This window comes from Lepidochelys kempii, chromosome 2 (genome assembly GCF_965140285.1).
Source record: "Lepidochelys kempii isolate rLepKem1 chromosome 2, rLepKem1.hap1, whole genome shotgun sequence".
NCBI lineage: Eukaryota > Metazoa > Chordata > Testudines > Cheloniidae > Lepidochelys > Lepidochelys kempii.
Window position 1 is genome coordinate 80,556,526 of NC_136381.1, and position 20,418 is coordinate 80,576,943.

Consider the following 20,418-nt stretch of genomic DNA (forward strand, 5'->3'; position numbering starts at 1 on the left):
TTTCTGGAATGGTATTCTTAGACAAATAGAGTAAATCCTTGAAATCAATTTAGACAAAGTTGCATCAGTGCTGGAATTGAAATTCACCAACTCTTTACACTGTTTGTATTAATGAGAAAAGAGATGATTCCTCAGGGTAGCACGGGCAGCCAAAAATTATATTGATGGACTGCAAAATCAAAACCATGGTATATATTAATATATGGACTATTGCCAATCTGGGTATAGCTAAATATGAGAGAACTCCCTTTATTGGTATTAATAAAATAGACGTCGATAATCTCATGTGAAAACTGTTTGTGGAGTTGTATTGTGAATAGCTGGCCTCTGGGAAGATCTTCTTTGCACTTGCCCTTAACACATGTTCTTGTGATCTAGCTATGACTAAGATTTAAGTATGAACAGCATCATGTGAGGTGCTTCTTTTATAGAATTCTTTTATTTTGTTTGTTTGTTCTTTTCTCACCCAAATTCATTTTCTTTCTTCTTTTCTAGAATCCGTTCGTGTAACTCATATCTTGTTATAATTTTGTTTACTTACCTGGTGTAATCCCTTGATACTCAATTTTCTACATTCTATAGATAAGTACAACTTTTTCTGATTTGAAAATTCTGTGAAATGTTAATGAGAAAAAAGAATAAATAAAATACAATCCTTTTATTCAAAGCCTTCTTATCTGTGCAACTGGGATGCTAGCTCTCAATGGTAGCAACATTGTGTTGCCACACCTAACTTTTAGGTGGTTGCAAATCCCTGAGACCTACTTGAATTAGGCACCTACGTTCCCTGTACAATGAATGGAGAGAGATAGGCACTGAGAATGGGATCCACAAAGGCCAGCACGCTAAGCGAGGGGAACACCTAAGCAAGCCAATGGGAGATGCTAAGGATAGGGGTGTTTCCTAAACCCCACTCCCCTCACAGAGTTAAGTGCTTCAGTCCAGACTGAAGGGAGGGTCCTATCTCAGCTTGCGATCCACAGCCAGGAACCCCCCTCACAGAGCAAGGTGGTTTAGGAACACAAGCCATTTTGTGTAAGAAATGGAGGAGGTAGCAGGAGCAGTTCCCTTGTAACTTTTAGCCCAGTGGGTAGAGCACTTGCACAGGACATGGGAGACCCAACGTCAATTGCCCCCTCTGCCTGTTGAAAAATGATTTGGAAAAGGACCTCCCAGCACTCTGAAGAGTGCCCAAACCACTGGGCTCTGGGATATTCTAATGTGGGGCTCCCTCTGTCACTACTATTGAAGCTGTTCCACTGTAGATTAATAAACAGTCATTGGAGCAGCGGGACTGGAATCCAGCTGTAACCCTCAGGCTATATAGAGTCAGTCTCACTCTCTTCCTCTGGCTCAGTGATTATTTTAGTATTTGTATAAAGTGCTACAGCTTCCACAGGAGTGATTGAGGAAGTCCCCACATCAGACTATCCCATAGCCCAAGGGTTAGAGCATTCTCCTGTGAGGTAGGATTTGAACAGGGGTCTCCCTCCTCCTCCTCAGGCGGGGTGGGGGGGACTTAAGCCTGCATGAGTGCTCTAACCACTAGACTAAAAGGTATAAAGAAGGCCGCTCCTTCTGGTGGATTTTGTACAGCATGCCTTTCAGATCAGGCTCCGCAGGCAAGACAGATATTCTCCTGCCTCGTTTCACCTGGTTTGTGGATGGTGCTGCAAGTTAGGTGTGAGAGTTTTCATTCTTAGAGTGAGATGTTGTGCACATGCTCAGAAACAGGAACTTAGGCACCTTGGGAACCTAGACAATGAAAGTGAAGGCGCTGAGTGAGTTCAGGTGCCTACAGGACTAGGCGGCAGCCACGCAGGGATTTTGTTGACTGCAGTGGCACCTAAATTTGAGGATTAGGTGCCAAAGTCCCTTTCTGGATCTGAGCCTGCATGAGAAGACCCTCATAAGCTACTTCCAGCCTCCTGGAGTACCTCTCCAGGTACTTCAATTCCCAGGATCACCCACTTCAGATCCTTAGATTCATAGGTTAAAAGGGCAGAAGGACCATTGTGATCATCTGGCCTAACCTCTTGTAGATGTAATGATACACAGCTGTCCACCACACCTGGTTGACTACTATGTCCTGAGTCTGACGTTGAGCTACTCAATGCTGGTTTCACATATAGGCCCTGGATACATTTAGAGGATTTTCTAAAAATTTCTCACTGTTGTTAATTCAAGTTCAGCTCCATCAGTGTTAGCAACATTGGAAGCCCTATTATAGCTTGACTGATGGCAACATTTATTGCACTGTACTGATTAAACCTGCTGTGGGGAGGATGAGATGATATGGTGTTAGCCAGTGCTGGCAACTGGTCTACTTTAAGCCTCCCAGTGTTGCTAACGCCAGTGGAGCTGAGCCAGATTTAGCAACAGCAGGACATTTGTAGAAAAATTCCCCCTTCACAGGTGAGCTGGCCCTTTAAGGGGATTGGAGCTTAGCCCACCTTCCCATCTGAAGAGAATAAGTCCTGGGGTCACATGGTAGAAGATTGTGACTCATAAGTAGGCCTACTGGGACATAAAGGGCAATCTGAGTTCAAGGAGCAAGTGAGAGACAAGAAGAGAGTAAAAAGGCTCTTCTTAGTTGCCTGGGAGTTAAATACTGCAGAAGGAAAACTGGAAGTTGGTAGTTGGTCTGCTAGAGGAAAGCTTCTGTGGAACTGAGTAGAAAGACTCTTCTTAATTCGCAGGCAGAGGTTGTAATCTGTACTGGTTTAGCCCCTGGTTCTCCAGCCTAAGGGGCAAGCCACTCTGTTACCTGGACCAAGTTTCAGGCTATAGTGAATGTTTGTGGTATTTATAAGAGTCCAAAACCAAGCATGTACAATGTAAAACCTAGCAGACATTTAAGCGTAGCAGCATGCTAGCAGGAATCACTATGATAAAAGCCTGACTCAATAATCACTATTTTGCCCGAGTGTGAGAATGTGGCATGATTTTTTTTAATAACCTGACATATATGTAGTTTAGTATTTTTTTCCTTTGCATTTAGCTTTACTGAAAGCATTTATGGATCTTTCCTTCTTGAGTGGACACATATTCTTGGCTGAATCTAGGCATATTAAGTCTATATCCTACTTTTCTTTAACTTGATAAATATCTGAAAGAGAGAAAATTGAGGAGCATGCAGCATGGCATTGCAAAGTTCCTCAAATCAATCAGTAGCAAACCTCTCTAGCTGATCATGGAGCAGACTTGAACTCCGAAAACAGGTTTTCTTTGCTCAAAGAGCTAGTGGGCATGCCTACACAGGGAGTTACTGCATGGAAACCCAGGGTCTGAATCTACAGCATACCAGCTTGACATGCAGTAATTCCAATGTGGACACTGCTACAGACCAATGAAAGTTGGCAAACTGTGGCTTAGTCTACTACACTTTGAAGCAGCAGTGAGGTGATGGTGACATAGATGTTTTGATGTGAGGCACATTAGTGTATGTGTTGTGGGTTGTGAATCTTCAGGGCTCCAGGAAGAATGCAGATGACCTGTATAGATAAGGAGTCTTGAATACAATGCATTAAAGTGAACAAAATACATTTACGTAATTCTGACCTATTAGGGGGTTACTTCTTGTGTATTCACTCTATGTGAAGACGGAAAGATAAAATTCATAAAAGACATATAGAAATTAAGTTGAGCAAAGATTTGTAATATGATTTGTGAAATTTTTACAGGGAATCTTAGAATTCTTCAGTATTGCATAAAATTTAAGCTTTGGGCAAAAGAGTTGTGCAGAGTACGTTTTTCCTCCTAACTTTTCATTGGTGGGAAATCGGATAGATTGAGTGGAGAGGGATGTGAGCAGCTCAGATACCTTTTGCATTAATATTTGCTCTGTAATGCAAAAGAGAAATCAAAACATTGAAAGAAATGGGCAACAGCAATGCCATCATAAATCAACACCCCGCAAAAGTGTGCTACTGCACTTAGTGGAAGAACCTAACATTTTACTATTAAAGTTCTATAGTGACAGACAGGCCTGCAAAATACTTGAGGGTTGGATAGTTCATGGTAACAGGATTACAAAGCCTTTCACTTCTAGGTCATTGGCTCAAGTTGAGCCCCAACGACTAATGAAATAACTGAAAATGATTGTCATCAGACAGATGTTCAGCGGTCTATGAAAGTTTTATTCTTTGGAATGGAATGTGGCTGGCTTTTAACAGTGCACAGAAACACTACAATAGTTTAGGACAGAAAGTGAAGAAGAATATCATAGCCAGATGACACTATTTCCAGTGTCAGGGTGAAGAAGGGATGGATTTAAGCAGACACAATATGGTCAGAACACAGGGGTTAACATCCCTACTCTTACAGAAAGTGCCAGAGGATTTTAATTAACTCCTCAGAAAGAGAGCAGCAAAATGTACCTTACCAGCACACTGAGTGTAGTTTCACCGCTCACTCTGGGAAAGGCTGCCAACTGCTGAATTCTGCAGCACTTACAGGTCAGTCATGAAAAGACTGGCTCAGCCCTGCTTAGTTTGAAAGAGATGCTGAATTTACAGCTTGTGTAGGTATGGTTTCAGCGACAGTGGTTGCCAGAAGATTCACTAGAAGTAATCTTTGTATGTGTCGGGCTTGAAGCTATGTGTAAGAGAAAGATATACTGTTCTTTGGCTTCCTGTCCGCGTTCTGGAGGTAAATGCAGGAACTTATCCTCAACCTGTCTGAATACGTCTTATTTTCAGGATAAAGCTACTGTACCTATGTATGACAAAAGGTCTCAGTAGAAGCTTTATGGTATCATTGGGTCATTATGCTGCAGGAGCTTTTGGAAGCGAATATTGTCTTCCGAGGAATATATCTTTATATTCAGGAGAATCATCTCTGCCACTCCTCAGTTCAAAGATAGTCGTGCTCGGTGATTTTTTAAAAAAAATGTTTTGCCTTTTGCCCTTCAAATCCTGTGGAAATGAAGTTGTGTTTTCCCATTCTGTTTCCTAAACTCCTTTTTGGAGATGGTGGTGGAAAGGTTGATGCACTATGGCCTTGTGCCAATTACACAGTAGAAATAGAAGATACTGCTGACTTATGGTTATGCAAATCAAGAGGGATTCCTCTTTCCCAGCCTGCTTATCTCCTTCAGTGCAAGTTCTGCTCTGCTGTCATTCAGCAGATGGTGCAGGAGATATGCCATCGAAAAACACAGAACCAAATATTTGATTTGAATGAGTATATTAAAGATTACCCACTTCTCCCTTCAAATTATCTACATTTTGCAATGAACACAAAAAGCATGGTTTGGATCATGACTGTTCTTATAAAAAGGACTCCCAACAGCTGATACGGAGTGCCTTATTTAGGGAGAGTTTGCTGTCAGATACTCAATACCAAAGTTCCTGAAAAAGTTTGGATCAGTTGTGGGGAAAGGTTTTGTTCTGGTTTTGTTTTACTGTATTAATCATCCAACCCTAGTACAGTGGAACCCCATCTAATTTAGTGGAATGGAAGTTATAGAATTTATTTGGATATAAGAGTCTGTCACTCTTATAGATGTTACAGGCAGCTCACAGTTCTCAGTACTAAGACTGAACTCCCTTCCAGCCTGGGACCAATCTCCCTAGTTCAAAGTCTCTGGCTTCCAGATGATCTTCCAGGTGTTGAGATGGCGGGGTGAGGGGGAGGCCAAGTGATGATGTCACTGTCCCTCTTTTATACTTTCTTCCAGCTGCTAGAAAGATTCTTCCTGTGACATGGGTCAGGCCGCCCTCATTGTGTACCTGCCCTCTCTGAGCAGTCTCTGGGAGAGTGGATTCTTCCGGATGGCCATCACCACCTGTCTGGCCAGTTCTTTTGTCCCTACTGAAAGGCCAGCTGTGGGTGTCTCCCAACCTCACAACGTATTTCAGTAACATATATAGCAATACTTCATAACTTCACATACAATAATAGTACAAACAATCCAACAGGATATTAATGTGCAATGGACCAAGATTTTTTAAATGATACCTCACAAGGCATACTTTGTACAACACCTATCATAATCATATGACAGTGGTGAATATGGGGGCTCTGGGGTTCTTTGAGCTACAGAGTGTCACAGATGCCTCTCCACTTATCAATTTTGGTGCCCAAATATTACAAGAGAGACTGATTTAATGATATTTCTGACCCAACTGGAAGTGTGAAGTACCAGAAATCATATGTAACAGCTTTTTCTCTGACGGGGGTTAGTTACCATTTGCTCCTTCAAATCTCTCTTTTCCCACATTGTCTGCATTTCATGTGGCTCTGTCCTTGGTTTCCTTTTCTCCATTTATACCTTTTTTTGCTGGGAGTCTTCATCCAGGCATAGCTTTAACTTTTATCTCCATGCTGAGGACTGAATATTCTACATCTGTTTATTGGTCCTGGCTTCATATAGCTGATTGTCTGTCTGGCATATTGTTTTCAGTAACCCACTACTAGTTCAGAAACGAGCAGCTTAATTTTATTTCCAAAACTTCTCCCCTTCTGCCTTTCTCCCTTGCTGTAGATACTACTGTTGTATCTTTGCTGTCTGTACAACACTAAGAATATGAGGAAACCACACAGACACAGTTGGATTCTAAATAATCATGTTTACTAACTATATACAGCTATACAAGCCCTGGCTACATATACACACGGCTGCTCAGTTAGGTACTGCTGGCTTCTCTTCCATCTGATGAGACAGTGGACCACCCCAGGTTTTCACAAATTATGTTGGTAGTCTCTTAGCTTAGTACGAGTATCTGAAAACTGTGCAGTCAGGTGTGACTATTTGTGGCCATTTGATCACACTGTTTCTTACCAATGCCCTTCTGTAGATCAGGTTTTAACAAGTCCAGGCGAGATCTTAAATTACATCCCATAAACAACATAGCTGGTATGTCATTCTTAGTAGCGTGTTCTGCATTCCCATGTTGACTGGTATTTTTGAACTCAACATCCATTAGCATTGTTTCCCACAAGAAAAGGACTCAATCTTTGAATATTCACCATGTTTTGCTTTCTGCTTGATCCCCAATTTATTTGTTGCATAACTATCCATCTTCCCTATCACTTGGGCTTCTGTGCTTAAGTCATCTTTGACACATCCTTTTCCTTTTACCTAGGTATCCAGACTGTCACTAACTCTTTCTGCTGCTCTCTCCACAACATATGGAAAAACATTCCCTTTTTGTCCTAATAGCCAAAAAATGTATCCACATCCTAGACATTTTCCAGCCTTGATTACAGTAATTTCCTCCTTTCTAGCCTCTCTAATGTCCACATTGCTTTTGTTCATCCCTCCAAAAGACCATTGCTAATATTATCTTGCCAACCCATCTATCAAACTACATCACTCTCTCCTTTGAATGGCTCCAGCCAGAACAAATCTAAACATCTCATCACACAACCCTGACCTGGCTTGTATTTCATATCTCATTTTTTAACATGATTCCCGTTGTATCCTCCATTCTGCAACTCACATTCCTTTTCTCCATCTCTGTGCCTTTTTCCATGCTGCAACCTCCCTGCAGAACAGCATCCCTGTTCCAGTGCATCAGGGTCCCACTGTTTCCTCATTCAAACCCCTTCTAAAGATTCTCGAACTCCGCACTTCAACATTATAAAATAACGGATCAAGGAACATAAAAAAATATATACTATAATAAGAGCTTCTTGTGGGTCTCTCAGAGTGTCTTGTTGTATTGTCCGCCTTTTAGATTGCAAGGCTCTTTGGGACAGGGACTATCTTTATTAGTGTCTTGGATAGCACCAAGAATGTTGTCTGCATTCAACAAGTATATCTATCTATCTAGATAGATAGATAGTTTTGAGTTTTCCACTTGGCCAAATGCACTCATTCCACTGCTACCAGCAGCACTGAACAGCAGTACTGAACGTGATAGATAGATGCTACTTTTCTTACTATTCTCACCATCAGTATGTGCCATCCACAAGTAAAGGACTTTTGAGTAGCAAGCTGTAAGAGCAAAAGGTGAAAACTAAGAGAACTATTTCCAAATTTGCAATATAAAACAGAAGTCTCATCACTGTCCCATTGCTTTACAATCCAGAAGAACAATAAATATGTTCTGGACAAACACAATGAAAGAGCTTGATGGTTTATGCTTTAACTGTACTTCATTGATTTTTCAGTACTTTTAGCGGATATAGCATAACAGGATTAATTAGGGAAGGAACCTTTTATTACTAGAACATTAGTTCAAATCTGAAACAGGGTTGGTAGTGACCAAAGGTTGTTACTTTAGCATTATAATTTTAATTAAGACCAAAATAGACACAGGTCTTTAATAAACTGAAGATAGTGCTTTAACTTTCTTAGACTCTGCAAGGCATACACGACTAGACCAGCTTTGCTGAGTGCCAAAGTTAAACTGCTAGAGAGCTAGATGGTCATCTAGTTCCCAAATGTCTGGCTGTGTAACTTTCTGGCACTAAACAGGATATAGAGACAGATCTATGGATTGGCTCAATTAACATTACAGTTACCGTCTGACAACCGGTGGCCTTAACCCAATTCCTAGAGGACAGGTGTTCCTATCACAGAAATCACCATCGCAATTGGTAGACTATTTGATACAATTGTTGGCAGTCACAGAAGAGAGGACAAAGACTGAATGAGCAGAGGGACCAAATGACTATTTCACCCCTAGAGGTGGCCTCTTCAGTTCAGGATAGCCAGGGCAGTGTGGGGAAGTTTTGTTGCCCTGGTAATAGAGCATTTCATGTTCTAATTGGGCAACTTCAACAAGCATTACATACACTGACAGGGGGCTGGAACAATGTGCACAGTGGGGGTGCTGATAGCCATTGAATCAAACTGTAAACCCTGGCTATGATGGAAACCATTTCAAGCCAGGGGTGCGGCAGCAACCCCAGTTCCAGCATCTATGTTCACTGAGGGTTTTTTAAATACTTGAAGAAAACTCCTCTCTACATTTGTTTTTTCAGTTTTTGATTTTTTCCCATTTTTGATTTTGGGTGGGGGTTTTTTTTGTGAAAAGATAAACTGAAAATATTTTTTAAAAATGGATAGTGACAAAGCGCCTGTCAGAATGCAAGTATAAATTTAAAGGGACACATTTTCAAAGGAAGAAGTAACAGGTACACTTGCAGAAATGATTGTGCACCCAACATGGCCACAGGCCACTCTAACCCCCAATTTTTACAACCGGAATATTTATATGTGGGAACAGGAATAGTTACCCATTTTGTGGAGAGCTGCATGTATACTTGTTACATAAATGGGTTCTAATTTTGGCAAATGGCCATTCGGTTTCCCAGTAGAATTGCAGGATAAGCTCAAAAGTATTAAAAACAAAAGAAACAAAAGAAAGAAGGCAATCAACCTCCCACCTGCAGCTGAGATTTCCATTTTGCCAAGGATCCCACTGCTATCAACAACTTTGAATATGACTTTTGAGGGGGAGGGGGGGCTGTGTGTGTCTATCTGTGATTTTTCTCCTGTTTTTGCTCCTGCCGATATTTTACCGCATCCACCAGTAACAGCATCCCATCTTTATGTAAGTTACTTTTGAATATTAATCTATAAATGAAAAAGCCAATAACTGTGTAAGAAAATTACCCCTACCATTTAAAATGCTGAAAACAAAAGATTCCATCACTCTCCTGTTCTCTTCACAATCCAGAAGAACAATGATATGTTCAGAACTAAACAAGCAATGAAAGAGCTTTTGTATGGTTTATACTTCAACTGTACTTCATTGATTTTTAACACTTTTTGCAGATACAGCATAATTATAATCAAAAATGCAAATCCTGCATGTAATAAATACAATTAGTTAAGAGACACCGACTACTTTACAAGCTGTGATGGGAAAAAAATTAAAAAGATGAAATATTTTGCTCTAGCACTGTGATTTCCTAGTTCTGGCTCCGTACTCTTTAGAGGTTAGCAATAACATGAGAAATCATGCCTTCTACTCCACTCCCATTCCCCATACAAAAGGATTCAAGATGAACAGATATGAGTCAAAGGTATTCGTCTGACAAAAGCACTTACATGGTAAACAGCTGCTACAACAGAAGATGCTCGTTGGCTGTCATTTTAGTTTGGAAGGTGTCATTAACATTAATTTTGACAAATATCCTCTACTTGGGGAATCTGAGCCTGATCCAGCAGCCTTTTACTCATGTGAGTAATCCTTCCTTACATGCAGAGTCCTGATTTGTTAGAGTCCTAACACAGAGATCAGAACAAGACTTTGAGTCTGACCTATTAGAGAATAAGAAAAACAAAGAAAACATGAACAAATATAATTGTGCAGCAGAGAGAGTACTCTGAATAACTGCTTTCAAAACTGGCCCCCATCAGACTCACCCGGGATTTCCATACATTTAAAGATACAGTACATAGAAAAGAGAATTGCAGCATTCCCTCCTCCCCTTTTTTTTAGCTACATATATCACATTACTCATATTAGTAGTCTCAGTGGGATTACTCACACAAGTAAGGATGGCAGGAACTTCACCCTGATTTTGCAGCTATTTACCTGGGCAATTCCCTTCTGACACTGTGCTGCTTCGAAAGGAGATGCTCTCCCGTCGACTTACTTTAATCCTCTCATTCTGGTGGAATACCAGACCCGACTGCAGAGCATTCTGAGGTCAGTTTAGCAGGTCTTCAATTTAGGTTAGAAGGGGACTCCAGTGAGTTGTGATTGACCCCTCCTCAAAACTGAACATGTTTGCCCCAAACCTGTCCTCAGTGTAAAGTCAGTACTAGGAAACTGGACTAGATATACCCCATCTGTCAATGGCTATGGATACCTCAGTTCTGGTTACAGGATGTAATATATATATTACATAGCTAGATTGCTGACAGTTGGTATTGGGCCAGATCCAGATGCTGCCAGTCTCTGAGTTGTGATGTTTGGTGGAGCTGGGCGGCCTAGCTGAGCTCTGACTCAACATATCCTGAATAATTTTGTCTTCTCGATGGCAGCTGCCTAATGAGGTTTAGGCTGCTGTCAAGTCCCTTCTGTTTCCTATGGGAGGATTGTGTTTTGCCCCCCAACCCCACTCCGCCACGGGTACTTGCAGGTGATGTTGGGGGGGCATTGAGTTATACCCAGTGCCTGCTGAACTCCATAGGCTGGGGGATGGGAGGGATTGAATAGTCCAGCGCAGCCTGGGAGATTGAATAGGCAGCACAGCCCCAGTGGTGATCTCCTGGCTGACAACTCCTGAATTCTTACCCAGAAATGAAATCAGGGATCCACCTGGATGAAAAACAAACAAAAAACTTTCCCCATGGAGATCTGGAGTGTGGGGCATTGGGGGTGGGGGAGGGGAATCTCCAAACCCCTGGCAAAGCAACAATATTTACTTTCTCCCACCGTCTCTTGTCCTGCTCCCTTTCTCCCTTCATAGCAGTTTGTTAATTTCTAATATGTGATTTATTTACAGAGAAGATTGATGTGGCCTCTGTTGATGTTTCAAGTAATTAGCTATCATCCAAAACATGTCTTCCTTGTCTCTGGTGCATTTTATACAATGAAAAGACAACAATTGCCTATGTCAGTTTTTGCCAGGACAGAAGAAAATGAAGTTGAGAAAGGAAGACTGGATTGGATAAATTACAACAATATGTTCGGAGAGGCAGATGTTACCATAATTGTTCTCCGCCTCTGCCCCACAAATGATCTGACCTCTAATCCAACCATTCAGCTACTCCAGAAACTTCCAGCTAATTCCTTCCAGGGGATACATCCTGTACTCCTTAATTGCATGACTCCAATGGGCCTGCCTATAAAATGAGGAGAACAAGATCTCCAACCATATTCTGGAATTCACAGGCAACCACGATATATTGCAAATTGTTGTATTGTTTTGCTTTGGCTGACTTCTCTGTGTGCCCAGGGTTAACAAAGCACTGCATTGGCATTCTTCTTCCTGAGTTTCCTTCTTGTGAAATGCTCTTTCACATTGATACGAAACACAGAAATTTCAGGGAAGCTGAACTGGGTCAACAACTTGCCAACATATTCAGTGATGCTACAGAAGAATCAGTGCAGAAAATGATAAATGACATAAGCCATCCCTGGGTAATTTCCAACCAAATAAATCAGATAGTTTTAATAGGGTTCTCAGAGGTATTGCCGCTAAAGAGGCTCAGCTCACATCTTGCCCCCTTGTGGGCCTTTTGCTGCATCCTGCCACAGTCTCAGGGCCCTCTAGGTGGAGCGGACATAAGATTGGAGGGGCCTAAACCCACAATATCTCTATAGTTCAATCTCATGGTTCACTCACTGCTGGGTGCTCCTTGATCAGAGACACAGTGCTTCTTCCCTGGTGGCTGTCAGGCTCCTAGTGATGCTCCCCTCATGTAGGGAAGCAGCTTGCTCCTGCCTCTTCACCAGTCTGCCCTGAACTGGGCCAGGTTCTGTCCTTTTCTCCTCCTCCCAGGCCTGGCATTGGCTGCAGATATAGTGGGGCATGGCCAGCTGGGCCCATAGACTCTCTTTAGACTGCTCTTTAGACTCTCTTTAGACTGCAGACTGCTGCGCTGGGCATCACAAAATGCGGAAGAGATGGCCAGCCCTCTGTGGAGATAGAGGCGGTTAGGGACTATTTAGAAAAGCTGGACGTGCACAAGTCCATGGGGCCGGACGAGTTGCATCCGAGAGTGCTGAAGGAATTGGCGGCTGTGATTGCAGAGCCACTGGCCATTATCTTTGAAAACTCGTGGCGAACCGGGGAAGTCCCGGATGACTGGAAAAAGGCTAATGTAGTGCCAATCTTTAAAAAAGGGAAGAAGGAAGATCCTGGGAACTACAGGCCAGTCAGCCTCACCTCAGTCCCTGGAAAAATCATGGAGCAGGTCCTCAAAGAATCAATCCTGAAGCACTTGCATGAGAGGAAAGTGATCAGGAACAGCCAGCATGGATTCACCAAGGGAAGGTCATGCCTGACTAATCTAATCGCCTTTTACGATGAGATTACTGGTTCTGTGGATGAAGGGAAAGCAGTGGATGTATTGTTTCTTGACTTTAGCAAAGCTTTTGACACGGTCTCCCATAGTATTCTTGTCAGCAAGTTAAGGAAGTATGGGCTGGATGAATGCACTATAAGGTGGGTAGAAAGCTGGCTAGATTGTCGGGCTCAACGGGTAGTGATCAATGGCTCTATGTCTAGTTGGCAGCCGGTATCAAGTGGAGTGCCCCAAGGGTCGGTCCTGGGGCCGGTTTTATTCAATATCTTCATAAATGATCTGGAGGATGGTGTGGATTGCACTCTCAGCAAATTTGCGGATGATACTAAACTGGGAGGAGTGGTAGATACGCTGGAGGGGAGGGATAGGATACAGAAGGACCTAGACCAATTGGAAGATTGGGCCAAAAGGAATCTGATGAGGTTCAATAAGGATAAGTGCAGGGTCCTGCACTTAGGACGGAAGAACCCAATGCACCGCTACAGACTAGGGACCGAATGGCTAGGCAGCAGTTCTGCGGAAAAGGACCTAGGGGTGACAGTGGACGAGAAGCTGGATATGAGTCAGCAGTGTGCCCTTGTTGCCAAGAAGGCCAATGGCATTTTGGGATGTATAAGTAGGGGCATAGCGAGCAGATCGAGGGACGTGATCATTCTCCTCTATTCGACATTGGTGAGGCCTCATCTGGAGTACTGTGTCCAGTTTTGGGCCTCACACTTCAAGAAGGATGTGGATAAATTGGAGAGAGTCCAGCGAAGGGCAACAAAAATGATTAGGGGACTGGAACACATGAGTTATGAGGAGAGGCTGAGGGAGCTGGGATTATTTAGCCTGCAGAAGAGAAGAATGAGGGGGGATTTGATAGCTGCTTTCAACTACCTGAAAGGGGGTTCCAAAGAGGATGGCTCTAGACTGTTCTCAATGGTAGCAGATGACAGAACGAGGAGTAATGGTCTCAAGTTGCAGTGGGGGAGGTTTAGATTGGATATTAGGAAAAACTTTTTCACTAAGAGGGTGGTGAAACACTGGAATGCGTTACCTAGGGAGGTGGTAGAATCTCCTTCCTTAGAGGTTTTTAAGGTCAGGCTTGACAAAGCCCTGGCTGGGATGATTTAACTGGGAATTGGTCCTGCTTTGAGCAGGGGGTTGGACTAGATGACCTTCTGGGGTCCCTTCCAACCCTGATATTCTATGATTCTATGATTCTTTAACTGTTTTCGTGCTGGTGTGAGGTTTCTCAGCTTCATCACTACTGTATAAATTAAAAAACACATACAAAATAGGCACATGGGATATGTCTAAAGTTACAGTTAGCTTTTTCTTCACAACATACAAGACCAGAAAAGCTATAGTTAGCAATAGTAAGATTGGCCTAGGTCATCTTCCCTCATGGTCTGTGTGTGGGGGTGACACTCTGTTGTGTGGGGAAAGGACTTTGGCAACATTCCCCCCACCTACTATCTCTGGCATACTCTGACAGGTCAGAGATGTAACTCTGGAGAGTGGCTTGGGGAGGAAGAGCATTCATGGACTTGGAAGGACTAGTGTGTTTTCCCCTCCAGATATAGTCAGGGAAGCTGCTTAGAAGTAAATACAGCCACTGGCTGTATTAACCTTTGTGTGGAGCCCCTCCATGCCATGGCAATGTTTTGGGGTAGTGGCTAGCAGCTGGAATAGAGTGTCTGTGTCCCAATTTTATAGGGTCAGTCCCGGTATTCAGGGCTTTGTCATATGTAGGCGCTTATTACCCCCAAGTCCCTGTCCCATTTTTTCAGACTTGCTGTCTGGTCACCCTGTGCTGGAAGGTCTGTCACCATAACTCCACTGGAGCTGGGCTGCCCAGGATGAGAAAGAACAGCTGGGAGCTGGGAGGCAACACATAAGAACATAAGTACATAAGAATGGCCATACTGGGTCAGACCAGTGCTCCATCTAACCGAGTATCCTGTCTTCCAACAGTGGCCAGTGCCAGATGCTTCAGAGGGAATGAACAAAAAACAGGGCAAGTGATCCATCCCCTGTTGTCCAGTATCAGTTTCTGGCAGTCAGAGGTTTAGAGACACAAGGAGCATGGGGTTGTGTCCCTGACCATCCTGGCTAATACTCATTGATGGAGCTATCCTCCAGGAACTTATCTAATTATTTTTTAACCCAATTATGTTTTTGGCCTTCATAACATCCCCTGACAAGTCCCTCAGATTGACTGTGTGTTGTATGAAAAAGTACTTCCTTCTGTTTGTTTTAAACTTGCCCCCTATTAATTTCATTGGGTGGCCCCTGGTTCCTGTGTTATACAAAGAGGTAAATAACATTTTCCTAATTTACTTTCTCCATTACAGTCATGAGTTTATAAACCTCTCTCATATCCCCCCGTAATCATCTCTTTTGCAAGCTGAACCATCCCAGTCTTTCTAATGTCTCCATGTATGGAACCTGTTCCATACCTCTAATAATTTGTCTTGCTCTTTTCTGTACCTTTTCCAATTCTAAAATATGTTTTTGAGAGGGGGCAACCAGACCTGCGCACAAGTTGTGGTGATACCATAGATTCATATAATGGTATTACAATGTTTTCTGTCTTCTTATCTATCCCTTTCCGAATGGTTTCTAACGTTCTGTTAGGGTTTTGACGGCTTCTACACATTGAGGAGATGTGTTCAGAGAATTATCCACAATGACTCCAAGCTCTCTTTCTTGATTGTGTCGAGGACTGAACCTCAGATGGCATGATTCGTTGTCTGACCGGAGAGAGACAGGCAACACCAGCAAGGTCCGAACACAAAGCTTTTTATTGAAGAGTACACACAACAGTAGAGAGCAGCCCGTCTCCAAAGAGAACCAGCAGCCTCTAAGTAAAACTAATAGGTTTTTATAGTCAGTTTCGTTGCGTCACAGGTTTATTCATGAAACAGCCCACCCCCCCCACGTTAGTTAAAATCCTTTTTTTTATTATGCATGCACTTTTACTTTTTTATTGTAGATAACTTTTAGCAAATTGTAATGCTTTACTAACTTTTTTATCGGTATGAGTGTCAACCAGGAGACGAGGAGTTAAGAACAGACATAACACAAGAACAGGGAGTGGAAAACAGTGCCTCCATATTTCAACAAACTGTTCCCAGAACTTTTGGTATAAAAATGCAGGAATGCAGGCCTCCCCTTTTTTCTTACTCCCTGCAGCTTAAACAAGTATTTTTTTTATTTTATTTATTTTGTTTAGGAACTTTTTTAGCAACCTTTATTGGCCTGACTTTGGTTCGGTTGACATAACTGCTTTATATTTAATTTTTTTTACCTAACAGTCCCCCCCTTTGTCCCCAGAGTGCCATAGGGGAACTGTTGGGACATACTGGCCACCGTGGGTAGTGATTTAAGACTATTCACTGGTTGGTAGGGCACAGGTTGGTACCCATTTAACAGCCACATCTTAACATAACATACAAAACTATTAGGCCACAAACAATTACAATGGCACTGCGAAGCAAGTTATGTAACCAGCCACCTATATTTGGAACCCAATTGAACAAATTGCTGTACCATGAGTTGACTCGCTTTTTTCCATGTTTTTTTGCAACTTGCATAAGGTGGTTTGCTTTTTTTCAGGTGGCATTATAAACATCCGGAACATATACACAGCATTTTTGCCCAATTAACGCACATGTTTCTCCCGGGGAGGCCAGCAAAATATTTAATGCCATGTGGTTTTGGAGAACCATCTGCCTTAGTTTTTTGTTGTTGTTGTTGTTCGGTTGCCAAATCTACTAAGGCATCAGCAGTGGTATTTGCCATTATTTTTAATACTGCCTGAAGTTTCATGACTCCTTCCCCAATACGCCAGGTGGCACCTTCACAGGCAAAGACAAATCCCACACAAGCACCCATCCAGTCATTTAGGGCACGCCAAGTAAGGGAGCGAGAGTCACTTACATTTTTTTTAGCCCTTTTTACATTTTTGATTTTCCCTTTAGGGAGACGTGCATGATATACTACAGGGGGTTCTAACCAAGCCAAGTAGCAGGATCCACTTCATGAAGGAGGGAGGGCTAGGTATGTCTTGTTACCACACACCCAGTATACTCCAAAAAGGGTAGGAGTGACTTTGGACCAGGTATTATTAATAAGTTTGTACCATTTGGTCCAAGATGGGAGGAGGGAGAATTTAGCTGAGGGGGCGTTAGCAGAACATAAACACATAGTATGAGTTGGCAGGTTATAGTCAAGCATGCAATTTATAATGTAATGCTTAAGTGGTTTTTTTTATGCAAACTGCACTTGTTACCTGCAAATCTATGCCACGTGGAGGTGCAAGAGGTTGCCCCATTCAAGAGAGAGATATTTCTCTTATTTTTAAAAAGAGTGCCATTAAAATAGGCTTTGCACTTACTATTACCTATAGCTATTTTTCCTTTTTTTAAGAGGCACCATTGACTAATTTGTTTTTAAATTATTAGATACCTGCTTTTAGAGATGCCGGTATCAGCCCAGGTAATATTTAAATTGCCTGTAGAATCCTTTTAGGATGGGGTCCAGGTTATATTTACTACACTAAGGGGAATAAGAACCATGGGAAGACCTTTGTGGCTATAAGCTGGTATTAATGAACACACCCAGCATGAAGTGTTTTGTAGGGCTGGCATACGAGCTTTCATTTTATGGGCAAGACGTATAAATGTGTTAGAACTGTGTGATTTTATAGTCTTAACTTTTTGTACCACCAAAAAAAAAAGATAACAAATAACAAACAGATTAAAAACACAAGAACCCAGCTTAGAGAACGGGGCCATCCTTCCCTGAGAGGACACCACCAACTCAAGGTTTTTTTAGCTGCAGCCGGAGCTTCAGGTCTCCCAAAGGGGTGGCAGTCCATTTGTCTTGAGCACAGATGTCGTCTGCTTCTGATTCACCCGGTGGGGCGAACGTGCGTAGCTCCCTCAAAGTCTGATGCCGTTGCTTCTGGGGAACCTTTTTCCAGGTCAGGTTCCCTAGTGGTGCAATGCAGGTTAGCTCTGTCAGTCGACAAGGGAGAGGTTACTAGCACTTCACCTTGTCCTTTCCCCTGCTGTTTAAAAGGAGGAAAGAAAAAACCCAAAAGGAGGGACAGGCTGATCAGTAGTTGAAGTGAAGTCATCTTGAGGTGGAGGGCAGTCAGTCCTTGGCACTTCACAGCGGTTTTGGTAGTTAGCAAGACTTAATAAGGACCTTTCCAGCATGGGGCCAGAGTAGTCTTTCGTTGATGGACCTTTATGTAGACCCATCATTTTGTATGGATAGTTAGGATTATGTGTTCCAGTGTGCATCACTTTACACATATCAACACTGAATTTCATCTGCAATTTTGTTGCCCAGTCGACCAGTTTAGTGAGATCCCTTTGTAACTCATTGAAGTCAACTTTGGACTTAACACAGAATCACTTGGTCTCTACACAGAAATGCCTGGCCTCTGGCAGATCTCTTGAGATTTCCTGATTCTCTGGTCTAAGCAACTTGTATATTCCAAAGGGGGCAGCTGAGGAAAGAGAAAAATATGCACTCACACCTCTCTGATTGAATGGTCCAGAGAAACCTCCTCAAGGAAGTTCCCTGTGCAGATTGTCACAGGTAGAGGAATGATCTAACCCATTGTTAGGACTCTTAGAAATCTTTCTCCTAAAAAATTAAAAGGAGATTCTCAAGTTATTTACCAGATTTCTTACGTCCTCCCTGAAATACTATTGTAAATAAGACATTTATTAACATAACAATGAAGGAAATGCATTGAGACTGAATTTGAACTAACTAGATTGTGTATGGATAGTCCGTAGGCTTATATCAGCGAAGGCCTAAAATTAACCTCTCCAAATACAAAGATAGGGAATTAGTTTGAATCTGTTATTGCTTTTCCTAATGTTGTGGGGTGGGGGAAACAACTATTCCTCCTGACACCATCTGGCATAAGATAAGGCCATGGTATAGCTATGTGACCTCTGCACTGTTAACTTGTAAGAGTTAAAATTCTGTTTTGGTAACAGGAATTCTAACTTACTCCCCACATCAGAGATGCAAACACATCAGATATTAAACCTGAGAGGACCTGATGCCATGCGTTGCAGGCTTCCTTTGATGGCTCCAAGGGATATAAAGGTATTTGCTGTTTCCTTTTTTTCCTCTCGAGAGGCGTCTGATTTAGTCAGGTGGTTCACATTCCACATGGTAACATTTATTGTATGGCTCACACTCCATTGTCTCTTTTCCAATATTCTATCTTCCTTGGCCTTTCCCAAGAACTTTATCCAGAACCAAAATATTTGTTTATTTCTGGAATGTCCATCTGGTGCTAAGAGGATGAGAAACAGGTTCCTGTCAGTGACACTCCCTGATCATCAAGAAGGTTGTTACAATCCACCACATGTCTGGGTTCTTTGTGTCATTCCTACCTCCACTGTTGTAAGATGTACAGCTGCAGCAAGATGCTGTTTTAGGAATCTGGCACTGATAAGTCTTCTGTTGCAGTAGAAGGTGGGATTTGTTTATACGTATGCACACACTTTCATAAATCACATACAGGCAGTGTTGCAGCAGCCAGGTTCCACAGCATCCAAGAATGTTATAACTGAAAATAAATCAGGAGTAAAAGTAAAGTATACTTTTAATATTTATCACCATGAAGCTGGGACGACAGCATAACTCTCAAGTGGCTGAGAAAAGTGGAGGCAAAAATAAGTTAGGTCAAGTTACCGCTGAAAGTACTATTTTATTTTTTCATTTCCCCCAATGGACCTTCTGCCACCCCGTTAGATGAAAAATACATATTTATTTAATACACCCCTGAGAATAACGCAAAATAATTTGTTTGCAGTATTGCTGTAGTTGTGTTGTATGTAGTGGTCACCAGCCTTTTCTCTCCACCAAATAATTTTCCCATTCTGTTATATCACCTTCTGTTTACAATCTTCAGGTTGCAAAGGGGTTCACTCACCACAGGAACACCTCCTGGTAGCCAACTGTGGTGTAGCAACTGTCTCCCTCTGGACATGACACTGGACATTTGCCTGCTCATCATCCCTGCTAAACCCCAACTTCTGACTCTAGACTGTGGCTGGAGATAAACTCCAGCTAGAGCTGAGGGCATATCTATGGGCCCCCTCAATACCTCCCTCCCTTCTAACAAAGCTTTCCTGGATTGGCATGCAGTTCTGCAAAGGAAGGATCTTCTAGGATCCATCTAGCTATGAGGACCACCCTTCCTTCAGCCTCTTGTGAAGTAGTTTGTTCCAGTGTGCCAAGCCTTCTTGCCTGTGCAAGTCATCAAGGTCTACACAACCTCTCTTGCACAGCTTCTGAAAGAGTGTGTAGTAAAGACCCCCCAAACTTTGTAGCTGACAGACAAAAATTGCCTCAACGTATGCAATTTAGAAGAGACATTTGTTAAATTCTAAATGGCGAGGATGGCTCTCCTAATAGAAAGAAATAGGCTCCAAACAGGCCCGCCAACTTCACGCATT